General features: G+C 44.0%; 18 non-coding genes and 1 pseudogene across 18 annotated transcripts; all 19 read right to left on the bottom strand.

Annotated features, from left to right (window-relative positions):
* Nucleotides 1-89: 89 nt before the first annotated feature.
* LOC133428138 (5S ribosomal RNA) lies at nucleotides 90-208 on the bottom strand. Its single transcript, XR_009773211.1, has one exon. It is a non-coding gene; the product is annotated as a 5S ribosomal RNA (ribosomal RNA).
* Nucleotides 209-406: 198 nt separating this feature from the next.
* LOC133428289 (5S ribosomal RNA) lies at nucleotides 407-525 on the bottom strand. Its single transcript, XR_009773355.1, has one exon. It is a non-coding gene; the product is annotated as a 5S ribosomal RNA (ribosomal RNA).
* Nucleotides 526-724: 199 nt separating this feature from the next.
* On the bottom strand, nucleotides 725-843 carry LOC133428278 (5S ribosomal RNA). Its single transcript, XR_009773344.1, has one exon. It is a non-coding gene; the product is annotated as a 5S ribosomal RNA (ribosomal RNA).
* A 217-nt stretch (nucleotides 844-1,060) lies between these two features.
* Nucleotides 1,061-1,179, bottom strand: LOC133428113 (5S ribosomal RNA). Its single transcript, XR_009773187.1, has one exon. It is a non-coding gene; the product is annotated as a 5S ribosomal RNA (ribosomal RNA).
* A 199-nt stretch (nucleotides 1,180-1,378) lies between these two features.
* LOC133428296 (5S ribosomal RNA) lies at nucleotides 1,379-1,497 on the bottom strand (annotated as a pseudogene).
* A 199-nt stretch (nucleotides 1,498-1,696) lies between these two features.
* LOC133428250 (5S ribosomal RNA) lies at nucleotides 1,697-1,815 on the bottom strand. The gene has a single exon (XR_009773318.1). It is a non-coding gene; the product is annotated as a 5S ribosomal RNA (ribosomal RNA).
* Nucleotides 1,816-2,014: 199 nt separating this feature from the next.
* On the bottom strand, nucleotides 2,015-2,133 carry LOC133428218 (5S ribosomal RNA). Its single transcript, XR_009773287.1, has one exon. It is a non-coding gene; the product is annotated as a 5S ribosomal RNA (ribosomal RNA).
* A 199-nt stretch (nucleotides 2,134-2,332) lies between these two features.
* Nucleotides 2,333-2,451, bottom strand: LOC133428175 (5S ribosomal RNA). Its single transcript, XR_009773247.1, has one exon. It is a non-coding gene; the product is annotated as a 5S ribosomal RNA (ribosomal RNA).
* Nucleotides 2,452-2,650: 199 nt separating this feature from the next.
* On the bottom strand, nucleotides 2,651-2,769 carry LOC133428098 (5S ribosomal RNA). The gene has a single exon (XR_009773172.1). It is a non-coding gene; the product is annotated as a 5S ribosomal RNA (ribosomal RNA).
* Nucleotides 2,770-2,968: 199 nt separating this feature from the next.
* Nucleotides 2,969-3,087, bottom strand: LOC133428086 (5S ribosomal RNA). The gene has a single exon (XR_009773161.1). It is a non-coding gene; the product is annotated as a 5S ribosomal RNA (ribosomal RNA).
* A 217-nt stretch (nucleotides 3,088-3,304) lies between these two features.
* On the bottom strand, nucleotides 3,305-3,423 carry LOC133428115 (5S ribosomal RNA). Its single transcript, XR_009773189.1, has one exon. It is a non-coding gene; the product is annotated as a 5S ribosomal RNA (ribosomal RNA).
* Nucleotides 3,424-3,640: 217 nt separating this feature from the next.
* On the bottom strand, nucleotides 3,641-3,759 carry LOC133428079 (5S ribosomal RNA). The gene has a single exon (XR_009773154.1). It is a non-coding gene; the product is annotated as a 5S ribosomal RNA (ribosomal RNA).
* Nucleotides 3,760-10,024: 6,265 nt separating this feature from the next.
* On the bottom strand, nucleotides 10,025-10,143 carry LOC133428244 (5S ribosomal RNA). Its single transcript, XR_009773312.1, has one exon. It is a non-coding gene; the product is annotated as a 5S ribosomal RNA (ribosomal RNA).
* Nucleotides 10,144-10,360: 217 nt separating this feature from the next.
* Nucleotides 10,361-10,479, bottom strand: LOC133428107 (5S ribosomal RNA). Its single transcript, XR_009773181.1, has one exon. It is a non-coding gene; the product is annotated as a 5S ribosomal RNA (ribosomal RNA).
* A 199-nt stretch (nucleotides 10,480-10,678) lies between these two features.
* LOC133428249 (5S ribosomal RNA) lies at nucleotides 10,679-10,797 on the bottom strand. Its single transcript, XR_009773317.1, has one exon. It is a non-coding gene; the product is annotated as a 5S ribosomal RNA (ribosomal RNA).
* Nucleotides 10,798-10,996: 199 nt separating this feature from the next.
* LOC133428239 (5S ribosomal RNA) lies at nucleotides 10,997-11,115 on the bottom strand. The gene has a single exon (XR_009773307.1). It is a non-coding gene; the product is annotated as a 5S ribosomal RNA (ribosomal RNA).
* Nucleotides 11,116-11,314: 199 nt separating this feature from the next.
* Nucleotides 11,315-11,433, bottom strand: LOC133428228 (5S ribosomal RNA). The gene has a single exon (XR_009773296.1). It is a non-coding gene; the product is annotated as a 5S ribosomal RNA (ribosomal RNA).
* A 216-nt stretch (nucleotides 11,434-11,649) lies between these two features.
* On the bottom strand, nucleotides 11,650-11,768 carry LOC133428229 (5S ribosomal RNA). Its single transcript, XR_009773297.1, has one exon. It is a non-coding gene; the product is annotated as a 5S ribosomal RNA (ribosomal RNA).
* A 217-nt stretch (nucleotides 11,769-11,985) lies between these two features.
* LOC133428059 (5S ribosomal RNA) lies at nucleotides 11,986-12,104 on the bottom strand. The gene has a single exon (XR_009773134.1). It is a non-coding gene; the product is annotated as a 5S ribosomal RNA (ribosomal RNA).
* Between the last annotated feature and the right edge of the window lie 683 nt (nucleotides 12,105-12,787).

The following is a 12,787-nucleotide window of genomic DNA, read 5'->3' as shown; positions in this document are numbered from 1 at the left end:
CAAAACACTTTAGGACGTGAGCTTTCGCTGTTACCACGTTGAAATATATGTGGTTAGATTAAGCGAGAGCGTTCTCTGCAGGTTGAAAAAGCTTACAGCACCTGGTATTCCCAGGCGGTCTCCCATCCAAGTACTAACCAGGCCCCACCCTGCTTAGCTTCCGAGATCAGACGAGATCGGGCGCATCCAGGCTGGTATGGCAGTAAGCAGAAGCTGCAGCTTGAAATACCTCTTGTATGGAGTTGAAGATAAGTCATAGAATATAAGTCATAGATTTGTTGTTTTTTTTATTGTAGTTAAAGTGCCTTAACCATGTGCAAAAGACTTTAGGACGTGAGCTGTCGCTGTTACCACGTTGAAATATGTGTGGGTAGATTAAGCGAGAGCGCTCTCTGCTGGTTGAAAAAGCTTACAGCACCCTGTCTTCCCAGGCGGTCTCCCATCCAAGTACTAACCAGGCCCGACCCTGCTTAGCTTCCGAGATCAGATGAGATTGGACGCATCCAGGCTGGTATGGCCGTAAGCTGAAGCTGCAGCTTGAAATACCTCTTGTATGGAGTTGAAGATAAGTCATAGAATATAAGTCACAGATTTGTTTTTTTTATTTGTTGGAGTTAAAGTGCCTTAACCATGTGCAAAACACTTTAGGACGTGAGCTGTCGCTGTTACCACGTTGAAATATGTGTGGGTAGATTAAGCGAGAGCGCTCTCTGCAGGTTGAAAAAGCTTACAGCACCTGGTATTCCCAGGCTGTCTCCCATCCAAGTACTAACCAGGCCCGACCCTGCTTAGCTTCCGAGATCAGACGAGATCAGGCGCATGCAGGCTGGTATGGCCGTTAGCAGAAGCTGCAGCTTGAAATACCTCTTATATGGAGTTGAAGATAAGTCATATAATATAAGTCATTGATTTGTTGGTGATAATAATTTAGAAGCGCTTATTTGTTGGAGTTAAAGTGCCTTAACCATGTGCAAAACACTTTAGGACGTGAGCTTTCGCTGTTACCACGTTGAAATATATGTGGTTAGATTAAGCGAGAGCGTTCTCTGCAGGTTGAAAAAGCTTACAGCACCTGGTATTCCCAGGCGGTCTCCCATCCAAGTACTAACCAGGCCCCACCCTGCTTAGCTTCCGAGATCAGATGAGATCGGGCGCATCCAGGCTGGTATGGCAGTAAGCAGAAGCTGCAGCTTGAAATACCTCTTGTATGGAGTTGAAGATAAGTCATAGAATATAAGTCATAGATTTGTTGTTTTTTTTTTTTGTAGTTAAAGTGCCTTAACCATGTGCAAAAGACTTTAGGACGTGAGCTGTCGCTGTTACCACGTTGAAATATGTGTGGGTAGATTAAGCGAGAGCGCTCTCTGCTGGTTGAAAAAGCTTACAGCACCCTGTATTCCAAGGCGGTCTCCCATCCAAGTACTAACCAGGCCCGACCCTGCTTAGCTTCCGAGATCAGATGAGATTGGACGCATCCAGGCTGGTATGGCCGTAAGCTGAAGCTGCAGCTTGAAATACCTCCTGTATGGAGTTGAAGATAAGTCATAGAATATAAGTCATAGATTTGTTTTTTTTATTTGTTGGAGTTAAAGTGCCTTAACCATGTGCAAAACACTTTAGGACGTGAGCTGTCGCTGTTACCACGTTGAAATATGTGTGGGTAGATTAAGCGAGAGCGTTCTCTGCTGGTTGAAAAAGCTTACAGCACCTGGTATTCCCAGGCGGTCTCCCATCCAAGTACTAACCAGGCCCGACCCTGCTTAGCTTCCGAGATCAGACGAGATCGGGCGCATCCAGGCTGGTATGGCCGTAAGCAGAAGCTGCTGCTTGAAATACCTCTTATATGGAGTTGAAGATAAGTCATAGAATATAAGTCATTGATTTGTTGGTTTTATTTGTTGGAGTTAAAGTGCCTTAACCATGTGCCAAACACTTTAGGACGTGAGCTGTCGCTGTTACCACGTTGAAATATGTGTGGGTAGATTAAGCGTGAGCGCTCTCTGCTGGTTGAAAAAGCTTACAGCACCTGGTATTCCCAGGCGGTTTCCCATCCAAGTACTAACAAGGCCCGACCCTGCTTAGCTTCCGAGATCAGACGAGATCGGGCGCATCCAGGCTGGTATGGCCGTAAGCAGAAGCTGCAGCTTGAAATACCTCTTATATGGAGTTGAAGATAAGTCATAGAATATAAGTCATTGATTTGTTGGTTTTATTTGTTGGAGTTAAAGTGCCTTAACCATGTGCAAAACACTTTAGGACGTGAGCTGTCGCTGTTACCACGTTGAAATATGTGTGGCTAGATTAAGCGAGACCGTTCTCTGCTGGTTGAAAAAGCTTACAGCACCTGGTATTCCCAGGCGGTCTCCCATCCAAGTACTAACCAGGCCCGACCCTGCTTAGCTTCCGAGATCAGACGAGATCGGGCGCATCCAGGCTGGTATGGCCTTAAGCAGAAGCTGCAGCTTGAAATACCTCTGATATGGAGTTGAAGATAAGTCATAGAATATAAGTAATTGATTTGTTGGTTTTATTTGTTGGAGTTAAAGTGCCTTAACCATGTGCAAAACACTTTAGGACGTGAGCTGTCGCTGTTACCACGTTGAAATATGTGTGGGTAGATTAAGCGAGAGCGTTCTCTGCTGGTTGAAAAAGCTAACAGCACCTGGTATTCCCAGGCGGTCTCCCATCCAAGTACTAACCAGGCCCTACCCTGCTTAGCTTCCGAGATCAGACGAGATCGGGCGCATCCAGGCTGGTATGGCCGTAAGCAGAATCTGCTGCTTGAAATACCTCTTATATGGAGTTGAAGATAAGTCATAGAATATAAGTCATTGATTTGTTGGTTTTATTTGTTGGAGTTAAAGTGCCTTAACCATGTGCAAAACATTTTAGGACGTGAGCTGTCGCTGTTACCACGTTTAAATATTTGTGGGTAGATTAAGCGAGAGCGCTCTCTGCTGGTTGAAAAAGCTTACAGCACCTGATATTCCCAGGCGGTCTCCCATCCAAGTACTAACCAGGCCCGACCCTGCTTAGCTTCCGAGATCAGACGAGATCGGGCGCATCCAGGCTGGTATGGCCGTAAGCTGAAGCTGCAGCTTGAAATACCTCTTATATGGAGTTGAAGATAAGTCATATAATATAAGTCATTGATTTGTTGGTGATAATAATTTAGAAGCGCTTATTTGTTGGAGTTAAAGTGCCTTAACCATGTGCAAAACACTTTAGGACGTGAGCTGTCGCTGTTACCACGTTGAAATATGTGTGGGTAGATTAAGCGAGAGCGTTCTCTGCTGGTTGAAAAAGCTTACAGCACCTGGTATTCCCAGGCGGTCTCCCTTCCAAGTACTAACCAGGCCCGACCCTGCTTAGCTTCCGAGATCAGACGAGATCGGGCGCATCCAGGCTGGTATGGCCGTAAGCTGAAGCTGCAGATTGAAATACCTCTTATATGGAGTTGAAGATAAGTCATATAATATAAGTCATTGATTTGTTGGTGATAATAATTTAGAAGCGCTTATTTGTTGGAGTTAAAGTGCCTTAACCATGTGCAAAACACTTTAGGACGTGAGCTGTCGCTGTTACCACGTTGAAATATGTGTGGGTAGATTAAGCGAGAGCGCTCTCTGCTGGTTGAAAAAGCTTACAGCACCTGGTATTCCCAGGCGGTCTCCCATCCAAGTACTAACCAGGCCCGACCCCGCTTAGCTTCCGAGATCAGACGAGATCGGGCGCATCCAGGCTGGTATGGCCGTAAGCTGAAGCTGCTGCTTGAAATACCTCTTATATGGAGTTGAAGATAAGTCATATAATATAAGTCTTGATTTGTTGGTGATAATAATTTAGAAGCGCATATTTTTTGGAGTTAAAGTGCCTTAACCATGTGCAAAACACTTTAAGACGGGAGCTGTCGCTGTTACCACGTTGAAATATGTGTGGGTAGATTAAGCGAGAGCGCTCTCTACTGGTTGAAAAAGCTTACAGCACCTGGTATTCCCAGGCGGTCTCCCATCCAAGTACTAACCAGGCCCGACCCTGCTTAGCTTCCGAGATCAGACGAGATCGGGCGCATTTTTTTTTTTTTTTTTTGTCTTTTATTATGAAAATATATTTACAAAAAAAATATATTTTTGTTTACAGTATCCATTTCCAACACATTTTCCTCTCTCTGTGACATTTACACTCAGGTCCTTTTTTCAAAAGAAAAGAAAAACAACATCAGCACTCGAATTACAAAAACAAACCTGATTTGCACATCGTGGCATTTCAAAACCCAGCATCATTCGTTGAGCCATCCCACAGGGTGAAAAATAATTCCAACTATATGATCACTGTGCACAATTTTCAAAAGATGAAGTAGCCAAATTTTTTTTTTTTTTTTTTTTCTTTTTTTTTTTTTTTAAACACACAATTTCCCAACTACACAGTCCAAAAAGAGCTACCAATTCCACACAATCCTCTTTTCTTTATCAAGGGATAGGAGAGTGGCATCCTTCACATACAGTCGTTCAAAATGGTCTACCCCATGTATCAACCTGTATCGAATCTGTTCCTTTACTATGTTTTGTAAAATCGGCCATATTGCAATAACCCTTCGTTCGTAATGTGCCTTGTTTCTTCGTGCCCTTATTGCCCATCGTGCATGGCTCAACATAAATCTGCACAGCATTTCGTTTCTAATTTTACTGTATTGCCAGTTTCCAAATAAAAGAAAAAACTCCCATGAATCCCTTCCGTCCCACACCATTCCCAATTTTTCTATTAGACATTTCTTCAATAACCCAAAAAAGCCAGATAACTCAGGACAAATATCAAACATATGCATCAGCGTTTCCGGCAATAAGCCACAAACATCACAATCTCTGTCTACAGCTTTATCCAGTTGATGTAAAACCACATTAGTAAAAATTTTATTGTGTCTTATTTTGAAATCATTGTCCTCAGCCTCGATGCTGTTACCCTGTACTTTCCATTTCTCCCATATTTTCCACCCCTCTTTCTGTGGAAAGACCTTGCTCCAATACGACAAGGAGGCCGGTGATTTCGTGACGTTCACTAAAAAACGCTCGTAGATTTCCTTGCAGGAGATCAGACTGAAGCTCTTGTTTTCCCCCTCTCGCTTAATTCCCAGCTCTGGGAGTTTGCTTGTCCTATCTCTAGCTGTACCTGTTTCTATCAGCCTTCTCCATTGTTGTGGGATACTTCTCTGAATAGTCTTATAATAATTATCTATGACCGTGTATGTTGAATTATAATCAACTTCCCTTATACTATCCACCACGGCCTGCGTCGGCAAAAAACCGGGCACAAATTCATACATTATATCTTTCAGCTGTACTAGTCCAGCTCTTATCATTTTGTTATTATAGAACATTTTATTTTCTTTCTTTATATATTTATTTAAAAATATCGGCAGTTCTCTTATTAGGCTTATAGAATTCGCCTCATATTCTATATGCTCCAGGAAGCCAGCTTGTGCTTCGAGGACCTCCCTATAAAATAATGGGACTCCCGCTGTCATCGGCCTCTTCGGTTTCATAAGCAGGACAAAATCTCCTATTCCGAGCACTCGATTTAAAAAAAACCGCATAAGACCCTTCCAGCCGTAAGCCGTGTCATCGTACAGATATTTTCTGACCAATTTAATCCTGAAAGCATTTTTCTTACTTTCTATGTCTAGTAATTTTAGCCCTCCCTCTTCATATTTCCCTATTAATGTTTTTCTTGCGATTTTCCCCACCGTTGTCCCCCACAAGAAAACTGTCATAATCTCATTTAGTTTGTTTAGTGCCCATAAGGGTAGATCTATCACCGTGAGTGCATAATATATTTTAGACATTACCAAGCTATTTAATACCACCACCTTCCCATTGAGTTTCAGGTTCCTCATTCGCCAATAGCACAAAATTGCTTCTATCCTTTTAATTATACTAGTCCATGTCATGTCCCTGGCCGTTTCACTGTTTACCCCAATGTATGTACCCAATATTTTGATATGTTCTGCTTGTAATTGTACCGGTAATTCATTTTGCGGCGGTCCCTTCGTATTGATGAACATGATTTCTGATTTATCTGGATTTATTTTAGCTCCTGAGGCTCTACCATATCGTTCTACCAAGTTTATTATTCTATGTACACTATTTATGTCTTTAATCAGTAGCGTGGTATCATCAGCAAACTGTTGTATGGTGCACATCTCCCCTCCAGGTAATTCTATACCTTTTATTTCTGAATCTTTTTTAATAAGGACACCCAGTGTTTCCACGATTATTGTATACAAAATTGAGGACAGTGGACATCCCTGTCTCACCGACCTTCGAAGCGGAAAAGGATCGGTAACCACCCCGTTACACTTCACACTGCCAGTGGCGTTGGCGTACATTAACCTAATCCACCCGAGAAAACGCGCTCCAAATCCCACCCTCTCCAAAACTTTGAACATAAATTTGTGTTCGACTCTATCAAAGGCTTTGTTGAAGTCCAGTGAGACCAGAATGCCCTCTTTGCTGGTAGTTTTCAAAAATTCTACTGTGTCTCTGACAGTATTCAAAATATCTGAAACTTCCCTTCCCGGCACACTATAAGCCTGAGAGGGCTCTACGATAGTGTGCACGACCTGTTTTATTCTGTTTGCTAGTACTTTCATCAATATTTTGTAATCCGTGTTTAGTAGTGTTATAGGCCTATAATTGGCTAGATTTCGTTTATCCCCTTTCTTATATATGATCGTTATGATCCCTCTTGCCATAGATGCCGGCACGGATTGTGTTAATTCTATTGTTCTGTATAAATTTAACAATATTGGTTTCAATATATCACTAAATTGTTTATAAAAATTCGCTGTTAGTCCATCACTACCTGGACTTTTATTTAGTACTAATTGTTTTATTGCCAAATCAATATCCTCTTCCTTCATCTCCTGGTCGCACATGAGTGTGTCTTCTTCAGCTAACTTCATCTCACATTTTGCCAGGATCTCCTCTGTTATCCCATCATCTGTCCCCTCTGTTTCAAAAAGATGGGTATAATAATTCTGGACTGTCTCTAAGATCTCTACAAAGTCAGCTGTTGTCTCTCCCTTTTCATTCATCACTTCCGCTATGTAGCATTTGTTTTGCCTTCTTTTTTCCAAGTTCAGGAAGAAGCCGGTATTTTTTTCTCCTTCCACCGCATACTGCGCTTTGCTCCTTAATATAGCCCCTTCGCATTTCAACCTCTCCAACTCTTTTAACTCGGTATGCAATCTTATTAACTTATTCCCCTCCGAGCCTTTCTGTCTCTCAACCTTTTCGATTTCTGCTCTTAGCATTCTTTCTTTCTTCTGTTGTCTCGCCCGAAACCTTTTCGCATATTGTATGGATTTCCCTTTTATTTTTGTCTTCAAGTCCTCCCAGCCTTGTATTATATTCTTTTCAAAACCCGGTTGTGAGCTTACGCTCAAAATTAGTTGCCTAATGGCTCTATTATAATTCACATCGTACAAGAGATGTGCATTTAAGTGCCATGTCCCCCCTCCCCTTTTCTCTTCCTGTTCCCCCATTTCTAATGATAGTATGGCGTGATCGCTTAAGTGTATCCATTTATAATCCACATTATTAAATAATCGTATATGCGATGTCTTCGTTAAGCACAAATCAATTCTGGTTCGTTTTAGAACCCCTTGAACCACTTGCGCCCTTGAATATTGCCTCTTATCAGGATTTTTCACTCTCCATACGTCGCACCAGTTGTTAACCATCATAAAGTCATTTAGAACCTTTCTTGAGGCATCTTGTCTCCATACACAACTTTCGTTTATATCCAGATGACACAATTTCACATTAAAATCTCCTATTATAACATCACACTTTTCGGCTATTTTATAAAATTTCCTAAAGAAGGCTGTGCGATCGCCTTCTGTATTCGGTGCATAGACATTTAAAATATTATAATTCACATCCTGAGCTACACAATCTATATTAATCCATCTTCCTTCTCCATCTTTAGCCCTCATCGTGGCCTTAATTCCACTGTCCCTTTTACACAAAATCGCCACTCCCCTTGCAATGTTAGTTCCATGGCTAGAGAAACATTCCCCATCCCACAGCTTTATCATGTCTCGCTCCGTTACTGCATCCCAATGAGTTTCTTGTAAGCATGTTACATCCGCCTTACTTAATCTTATCATGCTTTCGAACTTCGTCTTGTCTCTCAGCCCGTTTGCATTAATGGATGCCACTGTTATTGGCATTAAGACCATGATAAGGAGGAGAAACGGACCATCACCGCTGGATATTAGAAGTTTCCTCATTGTGCATACGTTTCTTCTGTGCTCGCCCTTTTCTCGTACCTGATCTTTTCCTCGATATCCCCCTCGCTCCGTTTCCGGTCTCCACGTCCTCCGTCTCAGCAGGATTCTCACCACCCCGCCTGGTGACTCTCTGCTGCGCACAAGGAAGCGACCCCCCGCTGCTTTGTCCTTCACCCCAATCTTGTCCGCCTCGTTCCTCCTCATCTCCACTGCTCCCCTCCTTTGCATCCTCTGCGACATCTCCTCCCTCGTCACTCCCTGCTTCCTCCATCGATTCCTCCACCGCTTCCTCCTCCATGTCCCCCACCAGGCTCTCAACCTCTCCTTCTCCGTCTTCCTCCTCCTCCTCTTCCTCCGCCGCCTCCTTCTTTTCTGCCTCGCTCTCCTCCACCAACTCCTCCGTCTCCTCCTTCTCCTCCTTCTCCTCCTGCTCTCCGCCGGTTCGTTCCGTCATGCGTGCACATTCTCTTGCATAGTGTCCTTGTTTGTTACATTTGAAACACAGGAACTCAGGACATTCCCGCAGAATGTGCCCCTGCTGTAGGCACAGTCTGCACACCCTCATTTGGTTGTTATGGATGATCCTGAAATACTCCGGACCCTCGAGCGTGTCAAATTTCGTGCTATACGGCAGAGCCGCCACCGACTCTGGGAACCTGACTTTCAGGAACCTGGTGCCGTCGAATATGTCCGTGCCAGGCCATTTTCTCTTCTTGATTGGTGAGACCGGCTCTACTCCCCAATGTGCCAGCTTTGTGAAAATCTGCTCATCAGTGATATAAATAGGAAGACTTAAAAATGAGACCACTCTCGTGTCCTTCATTATTTCAGAGGCGATCACTCGCGAATCTCTTATCTTAAAACCATCTAACAGTCTGTTTTTCCCGTGCTGGTTGCCCATTGTTAGTTCCCACTTTCTGTCCGCCTTTACTCGGCAGCCAACGACACGACCGCATGTAACACTCACAGCTTTCAAGAGTTCCATGAGGGAGATGGCATCATCTCCCTCTATCTCCACATTTACTACAAGTTTTTTCTGGTCTTCCGCTTGATCCCAACATTCTTTTGCAGCTCTCGGCTCCGCCACCCTCGCTGCCGTCTCCTCCTCTGCCCCCTTCCACACCGCTCCGCTGTGTTGTCCTCCCGTCCTCCTCTTCTCCACTTTCTCTGCCTCAGGCCCCTCTCCCGCTCTCTTCTCTTTCTCTCCGGCTCCGACCATTGCGCGGGCCATCTTTTGCCTTGGGATCCCCTCCGACTCCATTTTGTCCGTCATAGCTGAGCTCATGTCCAGTCCGTTATCCACCTTCATAAACGAGTAATCCGTTTTAGTTTTTTTATACTCCCTTGGAGTAGCCCCCCTGCAGCAACTGCTGCCGGGGGAGGTGTTGTTGTTCTCCACTTCTCTGAGCCTTTTTCGTTTGTTTTCCAATCTGAACTTTGTCTCTCCTTTCTCCACCATGAACCAAACTGCCACGTCACTCTTCCTGCACAAACAGGAAGTCAGAGGGCGTGGCCAGGCTGGTATGGCCGTAAGCAGAAGCTGCAGCTTGAAATACCTCTTATATGGAGTTGAAGATAAGTCATAGAATATAAGTCATTGATTTGTTGGTTTTATTTGTTGGAGTTAAAGTGCCTTAACCATGTGCAAAACACTTTAGGACGTGAGCTGTCGCTGTTACCACGTTGAAATATGTGTGGGTAGATTAAGCGAGAGCGCTCTCTGCTGGTTGAAAAAGCTTACAGCACCTGGTATTCCCAGGCGGTCTCCCATCCAAGTACGAACCAGGCCCAACCCTGCTTAGCTTCCGAGATCAGACGAGATCGCACGCATCCAGGCTGGTATGGCCGTAAGCTGAAGCTGCAGCTTGAAATACCTCTTATATGGAGTTGAAGATAAGTCATATAATATAAGTCATTGATTTGTTGGTGATAATAATTTAGAAGCACTTATTTGTTGGAGTTAAAGTGCCTTAACCATGTGCAAAACACTTTAGGACGTGAGCTGTCGCTGTTACCACGTTGAAATATGTGTGGGTAGATTAAGCGAGAGCGCTCTCTGCTGGTTGAAAAAGCTTACAGCACCTGGTATTCCCAGGCGGTCTCCCATCCAAGTACTAACCAGGCCCGACCCTGCTTAGCTTCCGAGATCAGACGAGATCGGGCGCATCCAGGCTGGTATGGCCGTAAGTAGAAGCTGCAGCTTCAAATACCTCTTATATGGAGTTGAAGATAAGTCATAGAATATAAGTCATTGATTTGTTGGTTTTATTTGTTGGAGTTAAAGTGCCTTAACCATGTGCAAAACACTTTAGGACGTGAGCTGTCGCTGTTACCACGTTGAAATATGTGTGGGTAGATTAAGCGAGAGCGTTCTCTGCTGGTTGAAAATGCTTACAGCACCTGGTATTCCCAGGCGGTCTCCCATCCAAGTACTAACGAGGTCCGACCCTGCTTAGCTTCCGAGATCAGACGAGATCGGGCGCATCCAGGCTGGTATGGCCGTAAGCAGAAGCTGCAGCTTGAAATACCTCTTATATGGAGTTGAAGATAAGTCATAGAATATAAGTCATTGATTTGTTGGTTTTATTTGTTGGAGTTAAAGTGCCTTAACCATGTGCAAAACACTTTAGGACGTGAGCTGTCGCTGTTACCACGTTGAAATATGTGTGGCTAGATTAAGCGAGACCGTTCTCTGCTGGTTGAAAAAGCTTACAGCACCTGGTATTCCCAGGCGGTCTCCCATCCAAGTACTAACCAGGCCCGACCCTGCTTAGCTTCCGAGATCAGACGAGATCGGGCGCATCCAGGCTGGTATGGCCGTAAGCAGAAGCTGCAGCTTGAAATACCTCTGATATGGAGTTGAAGATAAGTCATAGAATATAAGTCATTGATTTGTTGGTTTTATTTGTTGGAGTTAAAGTGCCTTAACCATGTGCAAAACACTTTAGGACGTGAGCTGTCGCTCTTACCACGTTGAAATATGTGTGGGTAGATTAAGCGAGAGCGCTCTCTGCTGGTTGAAAAAGCTTACAGCACCTGGTATTCCCAGGCGGTCTCCCATCCAAGTACTAACCAGGCCCGACCCTGCTTAGCTTCCGAGATCAGACGAGATCGGGCGCATCCAGGCTGGTATGGCCGTAAGCTGAAGCTGCAGCTTGAAATACTTCTTATATGGAGTTGAAGATAAGTTTATAATACAAGTCATGGATTTGTTGGTGATAATAATTTAGAAGCGCTTATTTGTTGGAGTTAAAGTGCCTTAACCATGTGCAAAACACTTTAGGGCGTGAGCTGTCGCTGTTACCACGTTGAAATATGTGTGGGTAGATTAAGCGAGAGCGCTCTCTGCTGGTTGAAAAAGCTTACAGCACCTGGTATTCCCAGGCCGTCTCCCATCCAAGTACTAACCAGGCCCGACCCTGCTTAGCTTCCGAGATCAGACGAGATCGGGCGCATCCAGGCTGGTATGGCCGTTAGCAGAAGCTGCAGCTTGAAATACCTCTTTTATGGAGTTGAAGATAAGTCATATAATATAAGTCATTGATTTGTTGGTGATAATAATTTAGAAGCGCTTATTTGTTGGAGTTAAAGTGCCTTAACCATGTGCAAAACACTTTAGGGCGTGAGCTGTCGCTGTTACCACGTTGAAATATGTGTGGGTAGATTAAGCGAGAGCGCTCTCTGCTGGTTGAAAATGCTTACAGCACCTGGTATTCCCAGGCGGTCTCCCATCCAAGTACTAACCAGGCCCGACCCTGCTTAGCTTCCGAGATCAGACGAGATCGGGCGCATCCAGGCTGGTATGGCCGTAAGCTGAAGCTGTAGCTTGAAATACTTCTTATATGGAGTTGAAGATAAGTATATAATACAAGTCATTGATTTGTTGGTGATAATAATTTAGAAGCGCTTATTTGTTGGAGTTAAAGTGCCTTAACCATGTGCAAAACACTTTAGGGCGTGAGCTGTCGCTGTTACCACGTTGAAATATGTGTGGGTAGATTAAGCGAGAGCGCTCTCTGCTGGTTGAAAAAGCTTACAGCACCTGGTATTCCCAGGCGGTCTCCCATCCAAGTACTAACCAGGCCCGACCCTGCTTAGCTTCCGAGATCAGACGAGATCGGGCGCATCTTTTTTTTTTTTTTTTCTTTTATTATGAAAATGTATACAAGAAAAGTGGTTTACAACATTGTTATACAGTCAAAATCTTCTACCATTTCGTCACAGTATCAAGTCAAAACATTTCCTTTTCCGAAAACATACAACAATCAAATCTCCAAGTAAATTGTCACATGCACAGCGTCGTACCCAAAACCAAAACATACTCCCAAACCAAAGGAAATAGAAACACATTATGATGCCCTCAACATAGGGATTCAAAGAAGAAAGGAAACACGCAAAATAGCTTCCAATGAAGACCCTTCAGATGTGGAGTATCAACTTGTCTCCCTCTGTTACTTCAACCAACTTATTTCCGTCAACAAAAGCATCAACAAAGGC

The sequence above is a fragment of the Cololabis saira genome, unplaced genomic scaffold (genome assembly GCF_033807715.1).
Source record: "Cololabis saira isolate AMF1-May2022 unplaced genomic scaffold, fColSai1.1 scf030, whole genome shotgun sequence".
Lineage (NCBI taxonomy): Eukaryota > Metazoa > Chordata > Actinopteri > Beloniformes > Belonidae > Cololabis > Cololabis saira.
Note: the sequence above shows the minus strand (reverse complement) of the source record. Positions and strands in the feature narration are given on the sequence as shown.